This window comes from Acinonyx jubatus, chromosome X, assembly GCF_027475565.1.
Source record: "Acinonyx jubatus isolate Ajub_Pintada_27869175 chromosome X, VMU_Ajub_asm_v1.0, whole genome shotgun sequence".
Lineage (NCBI taxonomy): Eukaryota > Metazoa > Chordata > Mammalia > Carnivora > Felidae > Acinonyx > Acinonyx jubatus.
In genome coordinates, this window is record NC_069389.1 from 29,266,631 (window position 1) to 29,283,299 (window position 16,669).

General features: G+C 35.9%; 1 protein-coding gene across 1 annotated transcript in view; it reads left to right on the top strand.

Moving 5' to 3' along the window:
- The first annotated feature begins 7,645 nt into the window (after positions 1-7,645).
- Positions 7,646-16,669, top strand: part of LOC106985491 (E3 ubiquitin-protein ligase RLIM-like) — a 109,286-nt gene continuing 100,262 nt past the window's right edge. The window contains exon 1 of the mRNA XM_015083690.3: positions 7,646-7,936. The gene's annotated coding sequence lies outside the window, so the exon portion shown is untranslated. The remainder of the gene's footprint in view (positions 7,937-16,669) is intronic.

The window sequence follows — 16,669 nt, forward strand, 5'->3', positions numbered from 1 at the left end:
TAATTCATACAACTCAATGGCCACAAAAATTCATTTAAAACATGGGCAGAAGAATCAAATGGAAATTTTTCCAAAGAAGACACATGAATAGCTAACACACACCTGAAAAGATGTTCTGTATCACTAATCATCAGGGAAATGCAAATCAAAACCACAATGAAATATCACCCCACACCTGATAGAATGGCTATCTTTAAAGAGATAAAAGATAATAGGTGTTGACAAGGATATGGAGAAAAGTGAATCCTTGTGTACTGTTGTGGGAATATAAATCAGTACAGCCACTCTGGAAAACAGTATGGAGGTTCCTCAAATAATAAAAAAGATAATTACTGTATAATATAGCAATGTCACTTCTGTGTATATATAAGAAAAATGAAATCACTATTCTAAAGAGATATATGCAATCCCATGTTCACTGTGACATTATTCACAATGAACAGGGTATGGAAACAAACTAAGAGCCTATCTATGAATAAATGGATAGAGAAGATATGAAATATATGTGTCTGTATATATACATATATATGCATATATGTGAATTATTATGTGAGATACAACAGAATATTATTCAGTCATGAGAAAGAAGGAAATCCTGCCATTTGCAACAACATAGATAGATCCTGGGGGCATCATGCTAAGTGAAAAAAGCCAGACAGAGAAAGATAAATACTGAATGATATCACTTATTTGTGAAATCTAAAAAAAACAGATAAACAAAATAGAACAGTGGTTGCCAAGGGCTGGGGTGTTGAGGGAAAAGGAGAGATAATGGTCAAAGGGTACAAGCCTCCAGTTAGCAGATGAATAGTTTCTAGGAATCTAATGTACAGCATAGTGATTATAGTTAACAATAGTATATTATATACTTAAAAGTTGCTAATAGGACTTAAATTTCTCACTACAAAAAAGAAATGGTAATTATGTGAGGTGACAGAGGTATTAACTACCCCTTTGGTGGTAATCATTACACAACATATAACATATCAACATGTTGTACAGCTTAAACTTATACAATGCTATATGGCAATTATATCCCCATAAAGCTAGGGAAAAAAAAAAGAGGCTGTCATATGACATTCAAGCAAATATGCTGGTCCTAGCCTGCTTTTCCTGGAATTCACTCATTGCTCCTTCCTGGCTCTGTTTTGTATCACATGATAACAGACTCATATAGACAGCTTACTTTTGATCAGCTGCAGCCAATAAAAGTCACTGATAGAATATGGGACTTTAAAGCTAGACAGTATATTGTTAAGCAAAATAAGTCAGTCAGAGAAAGACAAGTACCATATGATCTCACACATGTTGAATTTAACAAACAAAACAAATGAGCAAAGGAAAAGACAGAGAAAAAGGCAAACCAAGAAATAGACTCTTAACTATAGAGAACAAACATGGTTACTGGAGGGGTGGAAGGTGGGAGGGGATAGGTGAAATAGGTGATAGGGATTAAAGAGTATACTTACCATGATGAAAAAAAATAATAAGCAGAAAGATTAATCTGAAATTGTTAGGCAGTTTAGAGCTGGTGGTGATTTCAAAGAAAAATTGTACCAGATGGTTAAACAAGCAAAGAAGATTGTATTCAAGACTATTGCGATAGGGGTCAAAACTACTTCAATAAGGGAGGGAGACTGAACTCAACTCTGCAGAAACAAAAGGCAGTACAGATTTTAAGTGCCAGGGCAAACTACAGGGAAAGTACTAAACAATGTTGGAATGGGAGGCAGTCAATGTGATTAGACTATCTGTGTTTGTTAATTGTCTCTTATCAAAGTTAGGCTCCCATAGTCCCCACAGAGACCAGGCACTAGGTGACCTATCTTTCTCAAAGATTATGTTTCAAAGAGAAGGCTCCCAGGTCCTTGAGAAAGATATTCCAGGGTTGTAAAAGTATCAAGTTACTGGGAGAAAAATTACATCTCAAAGAGCCAGAGCAAGAATTTATAATTCCAAGTTTTTAACAGTAAATGTATTCAGAAAACGGAGGTCCGGGGCCTACAGTCAAGAAGAAACTTGTCTCATGTTCAGTGAAGCTGATGCGAACATTAAGGTCATCTTGGTTAGTGACTAAAATTAGGGAGACCCATGGTAAGGTTATTTTATAAAAGTATAATCAGTGGGAACAGAAGAGAAGGAATGCTTGAGAAACTTTACAAGAAGAAACAAAAGTAATTATCTGCTAGTTAGATACAGGTAGGAAAAAACAAGAAAGGGTAATTACAAGGTAAACTCAACTAACATCCTCAGGGATGTTGCTTTAAGAACGATGAAATAAGTAGAAACATTAATTCACTGGTACAAGGTAAGAGCCAAATGGATGGATTCCCCTATTAGAAATACTTCTTTATTGATTCCAGTCATTACCTAGTCAAGGATTAACAAAACTACAAAATTTGTTAGATATATTTCTGTCTGGGGATTGAGAAATATCAATTCAACTTAATCACTATTTGTATGAGATTTTTAAAACCATACTTTGAGGACAAGTAATGAAAGAGTGGTATGTCACGAAAACATTGAAGTGAATGATCTAAATTAGATTATGTTTTTCTCTTTCTCATTGCGAAGGAGGGGGAAAAAGATGGGGACAAAAGAAATGGACAGAAGATAATATTTATCCACCAGTTGTGGTAAGTGTTTGCTACATTTATCTCATTTAATTCTCACAAACCATGACACATGAGGAAGATATTATTTGCCCGATTCTTCAGATGAAATTCTGTTTACAAGGTAATATATCACCCACCAGCAGAGCTGACCTTGAATCTCAGTCTGTTGAAATGAAAAAGCCAAACTCTACTGATACCAGATGCTTGGAATAGGCAGACTTCAGTGAACAAGAAAGTTGGAGAATGAATGAACTAATGACAAGTCTTGCTGACCTAGTAGTAAATTTGTGAGGTCTGGCTAGATTCAAAGGTCCTTGCTCTGCTAAATATCAAGTTATAGGCAGTATCCTTAAACATCCAATGTTTACAGAACTATTAAGACTTCAGTTGATGATATTTTTTTTCAAGGATTAACTATTATTACTGTTTTGTCAATCTTTAGAAAGACCATGTTCTTGTGGAAAGCCAAGTTAAATTTTGATATAGGTTTTTGCAATGATGCAACTTGGTCGCCCTCTGGAGGCTATTCTTAGATCTGACTAGCATATATTTTAAGAAAAAAGTCAAGTCTTAACAATTCAACAACTGATTTTCAAATGTAAGAAATAGGGGCCCCTGGGTGGCTCAGTCAGTTGGGTGTCTGACTTTGGCTCAGGTCATGATCTCATGGTTTGTGGGTTTGAAACCCGTGTTCGGCTCTGTGCTAACAGCTCAGAGCCTAGAACCTGCATGGGATTCTGTGTCTCCCTCTCTCTCTACCCCTCCCCCACTTGTGCTCTGTCTCTCTTTGTCTCTGAAAAATAAATAAAAGTTAAAAAAAATTTTAATGTAAAAAATATGTATGTATGTTATACTTTTTTAAAAGTTTCAAAAACATTGAGTTCAAAATGCTCAAAATATGTTACAATGTTTAACATTTTATAGCATAGCATTTTTGAAGTCCTGCCCTTCGTTTGGAAATACAAATGGTCATCATTCCCCTTTTATCATGTAATATCTACTGATACTAAACCCATTATTTTTTCCTTCCCCAGTAGGAGCACATGAACAATAGTTTTATATATTGAATAATAAAGCATATGATACAATATTAGACACTCAATTAGTAACAAGATCTTTAGTTTCAGGTAAAGAAACCAATCTCTAAATTTTCAGATTGTTTTATTTTTTTTCTTTTTCCCAGAAATAAAATGTCAGAGCTTATAAGAATCCTTATAAACGGGCTCAATAGATAAAAATATTTTTTTTTAATTTTTTTAGTGTTTATTTATTTTTGAGAGAGAGAAACAGCATGAGTGGGGGAGGGGCAGAGACAGAGAGGGAGACACAGAATCCGTAACAGGCTCCAGGCTCAAAGCTGCCAGCACAGAGACTGACATGGGGCTTGAACTTGGGAACGGTGAGATCATGACCTGAGCCGAAGTCGGACGCTTGATCGACTGAGCCACCCAGGCACCCCTAAAAATCTTTTATTCCTTATTTCATTCTTTTTCAGTTTTCTTGTGGAAGGTCAAATATTCCAGTTAATTAAAATTACACAAGGAACGTGTTTCCCATATATTGGTGACACCTGTCGTGATTTAGCTATAAATCTACACAAAGTAAGCAGTTATGAGTTGCTGCAGTAAAACCAGTAGTTCTTTATTTGATTTAAATGAGTTTAAGTCTCTAAATAACTGAACAGGTAGAGAATTAAGACTCAGCCATTATTTGAGGTACATTATACACCCACAGTGCTTTATAAAAAATCCTAAAATACAAAAGTGTTATGGAAGTCTCTCTGGTCATCTGAGGGTCACCAGTACCTTCACGTCCCACTGATAAATGTTTCTGTGCAATGTTCTGTGCAATGCTGAAATAGTGAGATACATGATGCTAACACCTGACTTCCTTATATCTCCCTCCTGTTACATCCTTCTAACGACTTGGTGCAGCTCCAGGGTTGTATCCAGTCACAAGGTTAGTGTCAAGCACTGCTTATTGTACCCACTGGACTTTAATCCTCCAAATGCCTTGTAATCTCCTCCTTCATACCTTGATACTTACAAATGGCACATTTCCTGGGGAAAAGATTTTTAAAGAGTCCTGGATACTTGTTTGAAATGGGAAAGGGAGGATGAACTTTGGGAAGGAAAAATACAGGGAAGAGTAACATCTGCCACAAAAATTACAGCGACCATGCAAAGTAAGCAGGGAAATTGAGACTTGTGCATTAGTTTACCACTAAAGATGCTGAATAGATAGAGAACGGTGGACAGATTAAGAAAGAATCTAGGAGGTAAAATGGAAAAGACTGGTAGTAGATACAATGTGGTGGATGATGGGAGAGAGTCAAGTCAAGGACTATTACTAGGTGACTGCTTTATAAAATGGGATGAATGGTGCCACCGAACACTAAGCAAAAAGAAAAAAAAGGAAGGAAAAGGTATTTGGGTGTTTAGGGAGACCATGAATATTTTCTGTATATTCTAAATGAACAAATCTAGACATTACATAGGCAACTAAATGTCCAGAATCAGATTCGAGGTCTCAAATACACACGTATCCAAACTTCATGGAGTTAGTAATTGTGTTTCCATGAAATCATATTCTGAGTTCTGGAGTGAGAGAACATAATGGCTTAGAATTGAATTTTGAAGAATTTCAACAATTAATGTCTGAGGAGAAGATGTACATGCAAGGAAGATAGGCAATGAGCTGCCACAGAGATTAGAGGAAAATGAAAGGAATTTTGGGTCAAGGGAAATCAAGTTTCAAAGATGGAAACAACTTCTACCTAGGGGTCAAGTAATTAAGAGATTAAACCTTCCCAATGCATTTATAAATTTAGAAATAACTTATAAAGTAATTTTTATTGAGCTTTATTGAGGTATAACTGATAAACAGAAAATTGCACATATTTAATGTATACAATTTGATGACTTTGGACATATGCATACACCCACAAAACCATCAAAACAATCAAAGCAATAGCCATATCCATCATCTCCAAGAGCTTTCTTGTGTCCCTTTTCTTGTATGTGTGTTAAGAACATTTAACGTGAAATCTACTCTCTTAATTTTTAACTGCACAGTACAGTATTAACTATAGGCACTATGTTATACAGCAGATCTCTACAATTTATCTTACATAATTTTAAATTTATACCTGTTTAACCACAGTTCCCTATTTCTTCCTTCCCCTAGCCACTAGAACCATCATTCTGTTTCTAAGTCTGATTATTTTAGAAACCTCATATAAGTAGAATTATGCCATATTTGTCCTTCTGTGACTGGCTTATTTCACTTCGCGTATTTGTCTTCCACTTTCATATATGTTGCCACAAATGGCAGTATTACCTTATTTTTAAAGGCTGAATAATATTCCACTGTAAATACCACATTCTTTTATCCATTCATCTGTCAATGGACATTTGGGGAAAATCTTCTTGACACTGATCTTGGCAATAATTTCTTTCCTTTTAATGTGTATTTTAGTTCTGAGACAGAGAGAGACAGAGTGTGAGTCGGGGAGGGGTTGGGGGCACACAGAATCTCAAGCAGGCTCCAGGCTCTGAGCTGTTAGCACACAGCCAGATGCGGGGCTCCAACTCACAAGACATGAGATCATGATCTGAGCTAAAGTCGGACGGTTAACCAACTGAGCCACCCAGGCACCTCATTGGCAATAATTTCTTAATATAACACCAAAAGCACAAGCCACAAAATAAAAAATAAACAAATTGAACCACATCAAACCAAAAAGCTTCTGCACAGGAAAGGAAATAACCAATAGAATGGAAAGTCAACCATTAGAATGATAGAAAATATTTGCAGATCATATATCTGATAAAAAGTTAATTTCCCAAAAGGAACTCATGTAACTTGATAGCAAATTAACAAGTTACTTGGTAAAAAAAATGGACAAAGGAGGTCAACAGACATTTCTCCAAAAAAGATGTACAAATAGACAACAAGTATATGAAAAGGTGCTCAAAATCACTAATCACCAGGAAATGCAAATCATAATCACAATGAAGTATCACCTCCCACCTGTTAAGGTGGCTATTACAAAAAAAAAAAAAGTAACCAATGTTCGTGAGACTATGGAGACATTGGAACTCTTGTATACTATTGGCGGGAATGTAAAATGGTACAGTCACTATGGAAAACAGTATGAAAGTTCCTCAAAATATTAAAAATAGAATTATAAAATAATCCAAAAGCCCCACTTCTGGGTATATATATCCAAATAAATTGAAATCAAGATGCCAAAGAGACTGTATTCCCATCTTCATTGAAGTATTATTCACAATTGCCAAGAGATAGAAAAAACATTTTTAAGAATTATTTTAAAGGGGCTCTGGGTGGCTCACTCGGTTAAGCATCTGACTTTGGCTCAGGTCAGATCTCGTGGTTTATAAGTTCAAGCCCTGTGTCAGGCTCTGTGCTGACAGCTCACAGCCTGGAGCCTGCTTCAGATTCTGTGTCTCCTCTCTCTCTACCCATCCCCTGGCTCATGCTCTGTCTCCCTCTCTCTCAAAAATAAATAAACATTTAAAAATTTTTTTTAAAAAGAATTATCTTAAAAACAACAGCTTTGAAGAGGAAAACAGGGTCACAATTAGTGACAAAGGTTGAGAAATGGGTAGAGAAATGGTGAGCTTTGTTTTCCTTTTGTTTTTTGTTTTACTCTTCTTTATTATTTTTTCCCAATTTGGAAGATGCTAGAATGTTTAAAAGCTAATGGAAAAGATCCAGATAAAGGAAGATACTGATCAATATAAGAATCATGAGAGGATGGAAGTTGATGCAATCCAAATTAGGAGTAAGGAAATTGTCTTTAGTAGGAATAGAGCTTCTGTTCTGTTAAATTACCAAAGGAGATAAAGATAGAAGCAGATGTAGTAATTCTATTATGTTCATTAACAGGAAAGTTCTACTCTAATGTCTTTTATTTTCTTTACTGTGAATTAGAAGAAATTATCTCCTGATATTTCAGCAAATGGCAAGGACATGACCATCGAAGGATAATACAGAAGAACAGAAAAACATTGTAGAGAGTGGGAAAATGATAGGTCCAGATTAATGTAGCAGAATTACAAGACAATATTGAAGGAACTTTTAGGTTATAACCATGAATTCATAAAGGAAACAATTTGAACTATTATGTACTTTTCTTAGGGAGCCTTTGTAAGCTGGAGACCAACTAGAATTTAAATAAAACCTTGAAACAAAAAAGAAAAGAAAAGAAAGTTGGAGATCAAGAAAAGAGAAAGCAGCGGTTTGGATTCATCCAGGACTAGATACAACTAAAAGACATTGGAGCAAAGGAATTTGAGGTATGGAAAAATATACTATTTATTAGATAATGAGCATTGGAATATAAGAGAATAAGTAGGGATGCAAATGCAATATAGGAAAAGGCAAAGGAATAAATAGATCTGTTTCCAAGTACAGCTAAGGTGCAGGAATATTTGAACAATTGCATTAGAAAGTGAGAAGTTAGAGGGATAGCATGCTTGTTAATAATTTTGGAAGTGGAATATGCCATCAGTTTTTTAAAGACCATTTCTCCATCTTTTTTCCTACTCTGATTTTTATTGTAGAGGACTGACTTCTAAAAACTATATTTCCTATTATCTACTGACAACTAGCTTCCCATTAATTGTCAGCAGAGGAAGGACTGGTGACATACTGGAAGATGGTAACAGGGAAGAACCCAGAATGTCCTCTTTGAGTGGGATATGCAACTGAGGTTTTGTCTCCATCATGGGTCCAGTTGCTGCTTAAGATCTTCTCCCTCCATGTTCCCAGTACCCACTAGCAGACACTACATTCATTCTAGTTCTGCTTAGGAGATTCTCTCTTGCCAAACTAGATTGCCTCCCTATCCCGTGTGACACTAGCTTTTCTAACTTTTGAAACATATATTAAAATCCACTTTTTAAACCTCCTGAGGCAGATTTTCTGTTCTGTCTGAACTCTGAGTGAGCAGCCCCAGGAAAAAGGCCTTTAACATAGAAGTCTGGAATTAGGTTGTTCATCTGTTTGAGCTTGAATATTGTAGTGACTTCATTGCCAATGTAAAAAAGACAAGTGCTTCTTCCAAGCAGTGGCAACATAATTATTTAAATTACCAGCAGTGTTTGCATTGGATAAATTGCTAATTGAAGACAATACTTTTAGAGGTCAAGTGGCTGCTGCTTTTATCTATTATGGTAGTAATAACTACAAAGCACTATGGGGACCATTAGCTGCTTCTGATAGCACCAGAGAGCTTACAAAATGAAAAATGATGTCAGGTGTTTAAATTCTCAGATTAAGGCATGGGAAGATAAAGGGAGCCACTCTAAGGGCCATAAAAGTTTCTCATATATTATAGGCACAAAGCAGACACGACTAAGGATCAGCTCAAATCTAAAAAGGTGGTTGCAGAATTAAAATTCAAATTTAGTGCACATCTGTGCTAAGTATTACATATTAATATCAGGACATTAATCAGGAAGAATTTGATATTTAAGATAATGATAAATTGAGTGTTTGGGAAAAGTACAGGTAGGCAGACTCAAATTAATATAAAACCTTTTTGTCTTAACATACAGTGTAATGTTAGTTTCAAGTGTACAATATAATGATTCAACACTTCCATAGGACAGCCAGTGGTAATCACAAGTGAACTCCTTAATTCTCATCACCTATTTAACCCATCTCCCCCACCTCCACCCTGGTAACCATCACCTTGTTCTCTATACTTAAGAGTCTGTTTCTTGGTTTGTCTCTCTCTTTTTTCCCCCTCTATTCATTTGTTTTGCTTCTGAAATTCACACAGGAATGAAATCATACAATATTTGTTTTTCTCCGACTAACTTATTTCACTTAGCATTATACTCTCTAGCTCTATCCATGTCATTGCAAATGGCAAAATTTCATTATTTTTTATGGCTGAGTAATATTTCATTACACACACACACACACACACATCACCCTTTATTTATCCATTCATCTATTGATGGACACTTGGGCTCCTTCCATATCTTGTGTATTATAAATAATACTGCTATAAACACAGGGGTGTATGCATCTCTTTGAATTCGTGTTTTTCTATTCTTTGGGTAAATACCCAGTATTGTGATTGCTTAATTAGAGGGTAGCTATATTTTTAACTTTTTCAGGAAACTCCTTACTGTTTTCCACAGTGGCTGCAAAAGTTTTGCATTTCCACCAACAGTACACGAGTGTTCCCCTTTCTCCACATCCTCGCCAACACCTGTTGTTTCTTGTGTTATTGATTTTAGCCATTCTGACAGGTATGAGGTGATACCTCACTGTATTTTGATTTGCATTACCCTAATGGTCAGTGATGATGATCATCTTCTAATGTATCTGTTGGCCATCTGTATACCTTCTTTGGAAAAATGTCCATTTGTGTCTTCTGCATTTTTTAATTGAATTATTCATTTTTTGGGTGTTGAGTTTGAAAAATTCTTTATATATTTTGGATACTAACCCTGTATCACATATGTCATTTGCAATATGTTCTCCCATTACATAGGTTGCCTTTTAGTTTTGTTGATTGTTTCCTTTGCTGTGCAGAAGCTTTTAATTTTGATGTGGTATCAATAGTTTATTTTTGCTATTGTTTCCCTTACCTCAGGAGACAAATCTTAAAAGAAGTTGTTACGGCCTATGTCACAGAAGTTACTCCCTGTGTTCTCTTTTAGGATTTAAAAAAAAATTTTTTTAACATGTCTATTTATTTTTAAGAGAGAGAGCATACAAGTGGGGTAGAGGCAGAGACAGATACACAGAATCTGAAAAGCAGGCTCCAGGCTCTGAGCTATCAGCACAGAGCCCAACACAGGGCTTGAGCCCACAAACCATGAGATCATGACCTGAGCTAAAGTCGAACGCTTAAACGACACAGCCACCCAGGCGCCCCTCTCTTTTAGGATTTTTATGGCTTCAGGTCTCACATTTAGGACTTTAATCCATTTTTTAAATTTATTTGTTTAGAGAGGGAGAGAGAGAGAAAGAGAGAGAGAGAGAAAGGGAGAGAGAATCCTAAGCAGAGCCCGATGCAGGGCTCAAATTCATGAAACCATGAGATCATGACCTGAGCCAAAACCAAGAGTTGGACGCTTAACCGACTGAGCTGCCCAGGCACACCAATTTTGAATTTATTTTTGTGTATGGTGTAAGAAAGTGGTCCAGCTTCATTATGTTGCCTGCTGCTGTCCAGTTTTCCCAGCACCATTTGTTGAAGAGACATTCTTTTTCCCATTGGATATTCAAATTAATATAAACATTTTTAAACCAAACCTTCTTGTAGTTTCCTTGCCAGCAGAAACTACCCTTCTTCCTCCCAATTTGAGGAAGCTAACTTTCTCCTGCTTCACACCTCTCTAAAGACCTCATCTGAAGTGGTTAATTTTCCAGGCAGTTTCTACTTTTCTCAAGACCCATACACATCAGCATTATTACATCCCAACCTGTAACTATAGTCAGATTCTTGCAGGTCTCAGGAGGAAAATACAATGTCCACCCTGTTAAGAGTTTGCATATGCACCAAAAGAAATGCAATATCTTGCTAATTTGTATCAGCAGAACCCAGTAGAATATGTGTGTGGCATATATTTTATGACTGTTAGACTGAAGAAGATGAAATATAAATTTGGAAGGGGTTGAATTTATTACAGAGAACTCACCTGAGATTTAAGATTTAAAATATTAGCTCTAGCTGATGAAACTGGCTCTAATCATTGGCTTGTTTGGCTGACTAAAATATGGATTCAATATTCATCAACATTCAATGAAGGCAAGATGCCATAACTTATCTGACAGAATGTGGAGGAAGGAATCCATGTACTCAAAATGAGGATGTTGGAGTGGATTAATTATGTACAACACACTCAACTGTTTCATAGTTATGCCCCTGTAGAGGTTCCAGATGACATTATTCTTCAAGACATTAAGATACCCTTTGATGAAAGAATTACAAGCATCCTTGAAAACCTCTGTGGTACCTGTCTTCAGTGGGCTAAAGATGACAATGGGGGATGCCACCACTGAAATGGTTCCCTCATTTTTAATAGGAATGATGGGATTATGAAGTAGCAGAGGTTAGGTAACAGCATTTAACATGAAAAACAAGGTAAATGCAATTACCATAAAAGTCAGCAGGGGAGAACGGCAGAGTGTTTTTACCCAAAGTGATTTCTAGCAGTAAATGATCAATCACATTTATACTGGGAATCAAATTGGTGAGCAGGCTTGAACTACATAAATGAAAATAAAATTCAAGCACAATAAGCAGAAACCTGTATCAATTTGGCAGGAAAGAAAATTATGGTCTCACCCAGATCTAATCCAGAGATCAGGTGGCTACAACACCTTCAGAAAGATTCTCATAGGGGTGTCTGGGTGGCTCAGTTGATTAAGCATTCAACTTAGGCTCGGGTCATGATCTCATGGCTGGTGAATTTGAGACCTGCATGATGCTCTGTACTGCTGGTTCAGAGCCTGGAGCCTGATTTGGATTCTGTCTCCCTCTTTCTCTGCCCCTTCCCCACTTGTGCGCTCTCTCTCTCTCTCTCTCTCTCAAATATAAATGAACATTTAAAAAATTTTAAAAAGAAAGAATGATTCTCATAATGCTCAAGAGTACACAGTGTGAGTTTTTCCCCAGGTCTACCTCCAAGGGACTTATAATTTTCCAGAGAAAATGTTTACACAGAAAAAGAGAAAACGCAGAATTTTTCAGAGATTATTAAGCTAAATTTACACACCTGAAGATCCAAATGGTCTTCAGGTCGTAATACTGCTTATGGAGGTTATGTGATAGTTAGTCTTGGCACAAGTTCACCTCACTAGGACCTCTGTGGGATCAATAACCTACACGATATTTACTTCACTATATCTGAATGCAGTTTTGGAGTAGACATACTTGCAAAATGACAGAATTCTGAACCAAGGTAAAAGCTATTAAGATAAGAAGGGCCACCACTTCATACCCATTAAGATGGCTATTAATAATAATAATAAGTAATATGTGTTGGCATGGATTTGTAGAAATTTGAACCCTTATGCATTGCTTGTGGGAATATAAAATGGTATAGCCACTGTGGAAAAATATGGCAGTTCCTCCAAAAATATTAAACATACACTATCATATGATCCAGCTATTCTACCTCAAGGTATATATCCAAAACAATTGAAAGCAAGGGCTGTAACAGATGTTTTTATACTCATGTTCTCAGCAGCATTATTCAGAAAAGCCAGAAGTTGGAAACAACCCAAATGTCCATCAATAGAGGAATAGATAAATAAAATGTAGTCTATATATACAATAGAATAAAATCACTCTTAAAAGGGTAAGACATTCTGGCACATGCTCCAATATGGATAAACCTTGAAAATATTATGGTAAGTGAAATAAACCAGAACCAAAAGGACAAATACTGTAATTCCACTTACATGAGCATTTATAGAGACCAAAAACAGAACAGTGGTTGCTAGGGGCTGGGAGGAGTGATGCATGGAGAGTTGTTTTAATGGGTAGAGTTTCAGTTTGGGAAGAAGAAAAAGTTGTGGAGACGAATGGTGCGCAACAATGTGAATATACTTAATGTCATTGAGTGGTACACCTAAAAATGGTAAATTTTATGCCATGCATATTTACCACAATTGAAAAAATATATAGGAAGGGCCAAATAGAAGCTTCTGGAATCTGCCCTGCAAATGAAAAATACCAAAAAATTGCAATAACCCATATCTGAGGAATTTGCAGAGGATATTCTCCATTACCTTCCCCATTTAAGAAATTTGTTTGGCTTGTGAAAAAGGCAACTGGATCATGGACAACGACTGTTGATCATCATAAAATAAAGAGGTGGTAATTCTAACAAAGCTTCTGGGTTTTATGTTTTTGCTTTTTCTCCTGGAGCCAACCAAAACATCTCCTGACAGATAGATATTCATATGGCAAATGCTTTTTTGACTGCACAGTAAACAGTAAGTAAGGATGATGAGGCAGTTCACTTTTACCTGACAGAAACAGAAGTACACTTAAACTTTGTCTCAGTCAAGTGCTAGGCCAAGTCTACTGTTGTGTATCACATTATAGTTCATAAGGAGATTAATCATCTAGGTACCACAAAAACATGATAGTCCATTATATAGATGAGCTTATGGTGATTGGATGTAATGAGAAAAAGGTAGGAAATGCTCTAGCTATGTCAGTAACATTCACAGATGTCAAAGGGTAGGAAATAAACTCCACAAAAATTTAGAGTGTCCAACATATCACAGACTTAGAATGATAATGCAAGCAAACAGAAACCAATCTTCAGAAAGCACTGAAGATCATGTGGAGTTGTCTTAAAGGCAGGGGCATTACACAGCACACTGCTAGGCTTCCAAAAGACTTCGTGTACATCCCTTTTCCCAAATCTCACTCCTGATAATTAGTGCTCTTTCCTTTTAACTCTTCTCTCGTGTCCTCACCCTTCCTTGGTGGTTTCCTATCCTTCTTACGCCCTTCTTCTTTGCCCTTTCTCATTCTTTATACCAGCCTCTCTCCCCTACCTATCCCACCCTCCAACAAAGGCCTTGTGCTAGCTAAGAAAGAAAATATTTCTACATCTCAAAATACTGAAAGGGAAAAGGTTGTAGGTAAATAGCAAATCTTGACAGTTTAAATACTGTCTATCACATTAGTACATCTTATAATGAATTCATATATGCAATAATGGTAGAAATTGAAAATATTCACAAGCTACCAGAGTACCAAATTCAACATGACATGCCAAATCACATAACCATACTATCTGCTTTTTAATTTATAATTAAAACCCTATCTGATAACAGAGTTTTAAAATATCATTTCGATAACTATTAAAAATTACAAACTGCATCAAAATTTAAAATTTCTGCACTTTTAAAGACAATTAAAAATAAAAAGGCAAGCCACAGACTAAAGAAAATATTGATGAGACATGTATATCTAACAAAGACTGGTATTCAGAATATATAAGATACTCTCAGAACTCAATAACGAAGTGGTATTTGGGGGAAAGTATACTGACATCAGTAACTTTGAAATATATCAAAAACATAACAGGGATAGATGGAAGAGGAGAGAGATGTGTAGATGAGAAAATATGTAATAAAGTACACAAAAATGTTAATAGTAGCATGTATATAGTGGATATATAAATGTCCACAAAAAATTATTTCAAAAATTATGTTTTAAATTTTAAATTTCTCATAATAAATTATTGGAAAAATAGCTTTTTGTAAAATGCACATAATTAGTTTGTAAGCTGTACTTCATCAATCTAAATTTGAAGCAACAGGATATTGTCATTGTATTCTTTTTAAAAAATGGGTAAGTGGCTTCTAGAATTTCCAAAACCTGTAATAAGCACCTTCTTCAGTATCTGCAGACAGAACAGATGCTACCCTGACCTCTACTTGGTAAAATCTGACAGTCTGTTATACATTTTCTCACCCTTGAAATGACTCTGGAAGAGATTTTGGCCAATGGTTCATCTTTAAATCAATCATATTAAAAGGAAATCATCTACCTGTCCTCCTCCTTAGGAAGAGTTCCATGGCAAGGGTCAGACATGGAGATGACATTCCTACAAAGCCTGTGTCTTTTTCTCTGTAGAGCAAAATAAGATAAATTTTTAATAGAGAGAAATATGTAAATACATCCTTGTTGTCAAAGAAATTAACACTGGCTTACTAGATTTAAAGCCTATAAGAGTAGGGCTTTAAAAGGGTAAATGTTTTTCTTATCAAACTTTCCCTCTTCAGAAATGGAAAAAAAAAGTCAGCAAGATTGGATCCGTGAGTAATAGGTTTTTATGTTTATGTTGAAACTTAGTATTTTCAAAGTTTACTGAATGTTGTAGTTCAACAAAATTCTCATAAAAGGAAATAAGAAAAGACAGAGAAAGAACCAAACAGTGTAAAGTAGAACCAGGGAAAAATATAAATTGGAGGGATGAATTAAATGAACCAGAAGAAGAAAGAATAGATTTCTAGAATGAGACTGTATATGGCCAGAGTCAGATCAGTGGCCTCTATAAGAGAATAAAAGACAGTTGTTTTGATTCTTCATCCATAGTTGAGGCTGTTTTACAGAAAAGTAATCTACCATGACCTTTAAAACTTTTCTATTATGTTAGTGATGCTGTTGCTAACCCATTGCAAGAAGAGTGATATTTCCAACAGAGCTGCAAATCAGTAGTTTAGAAAGCCCCATGGAAAAAGAAATACATTTTCTGTTGTGAGATCATTGTGGTTATGTATAGTGCCAATACTTGGTGCTTGTACATAGCTATTTGATGCTGAGACTGCTGACCTGCCTGGCTCTTGAGTCCATATTCATATGGGTGAAAGTTAAAATAAACCTCAAGGAAAGTCTTGCTTGGAAAAAGGAATTCATAAAGAGGCAACATGTGGTCTGAGATCTAAGAGTCCAACTGGAAAAAATTAATTCTGCCAGTTTTTCTTCAATGTTAGGTGTAGAGTTTATCACACCAATAAAATTCTGAGAATCTTTATTTTGATTAAAAATTCCTGTTATGTAAAGTCTTTATAGAGAGTATATAGGGGTGCCTGGGGGCTCAGTTGGTTAAGCATCCAACTCTTGATTTCGGCTTGAGTCATGGTCTCATGGTTCATGAGTTCAAGCACCACATCAAGTACCACTCTCCCTCTATCCGTGACCCTCCCATGCTGTCTCTCTAAATAAATAAAATAGACTTAAAAAAAAAGAAAAGGAAAGTATTTATACTGTAAAATAGGATAAAAAAGAAAGAGGTAACTGGCAGGTAACTAGACCACTAGAATGAATTAAAGCATTCAGAAGTGTTTACCAGTTAATAACTGTATGTCAAGCATTGTGCTTTTTTTATTTTTTTAAGTTTATTTATTTATTTTAAGATAGGGGGACATGCAGGAGGGTCAGAGAGAGAGGGAGAGAGAGAGAATCCCAAGCAGGCTTCACACTGTCAGTACAGAGCCCAACATGGGGCTGAACTCAAGACCCTTGAGATCATAAC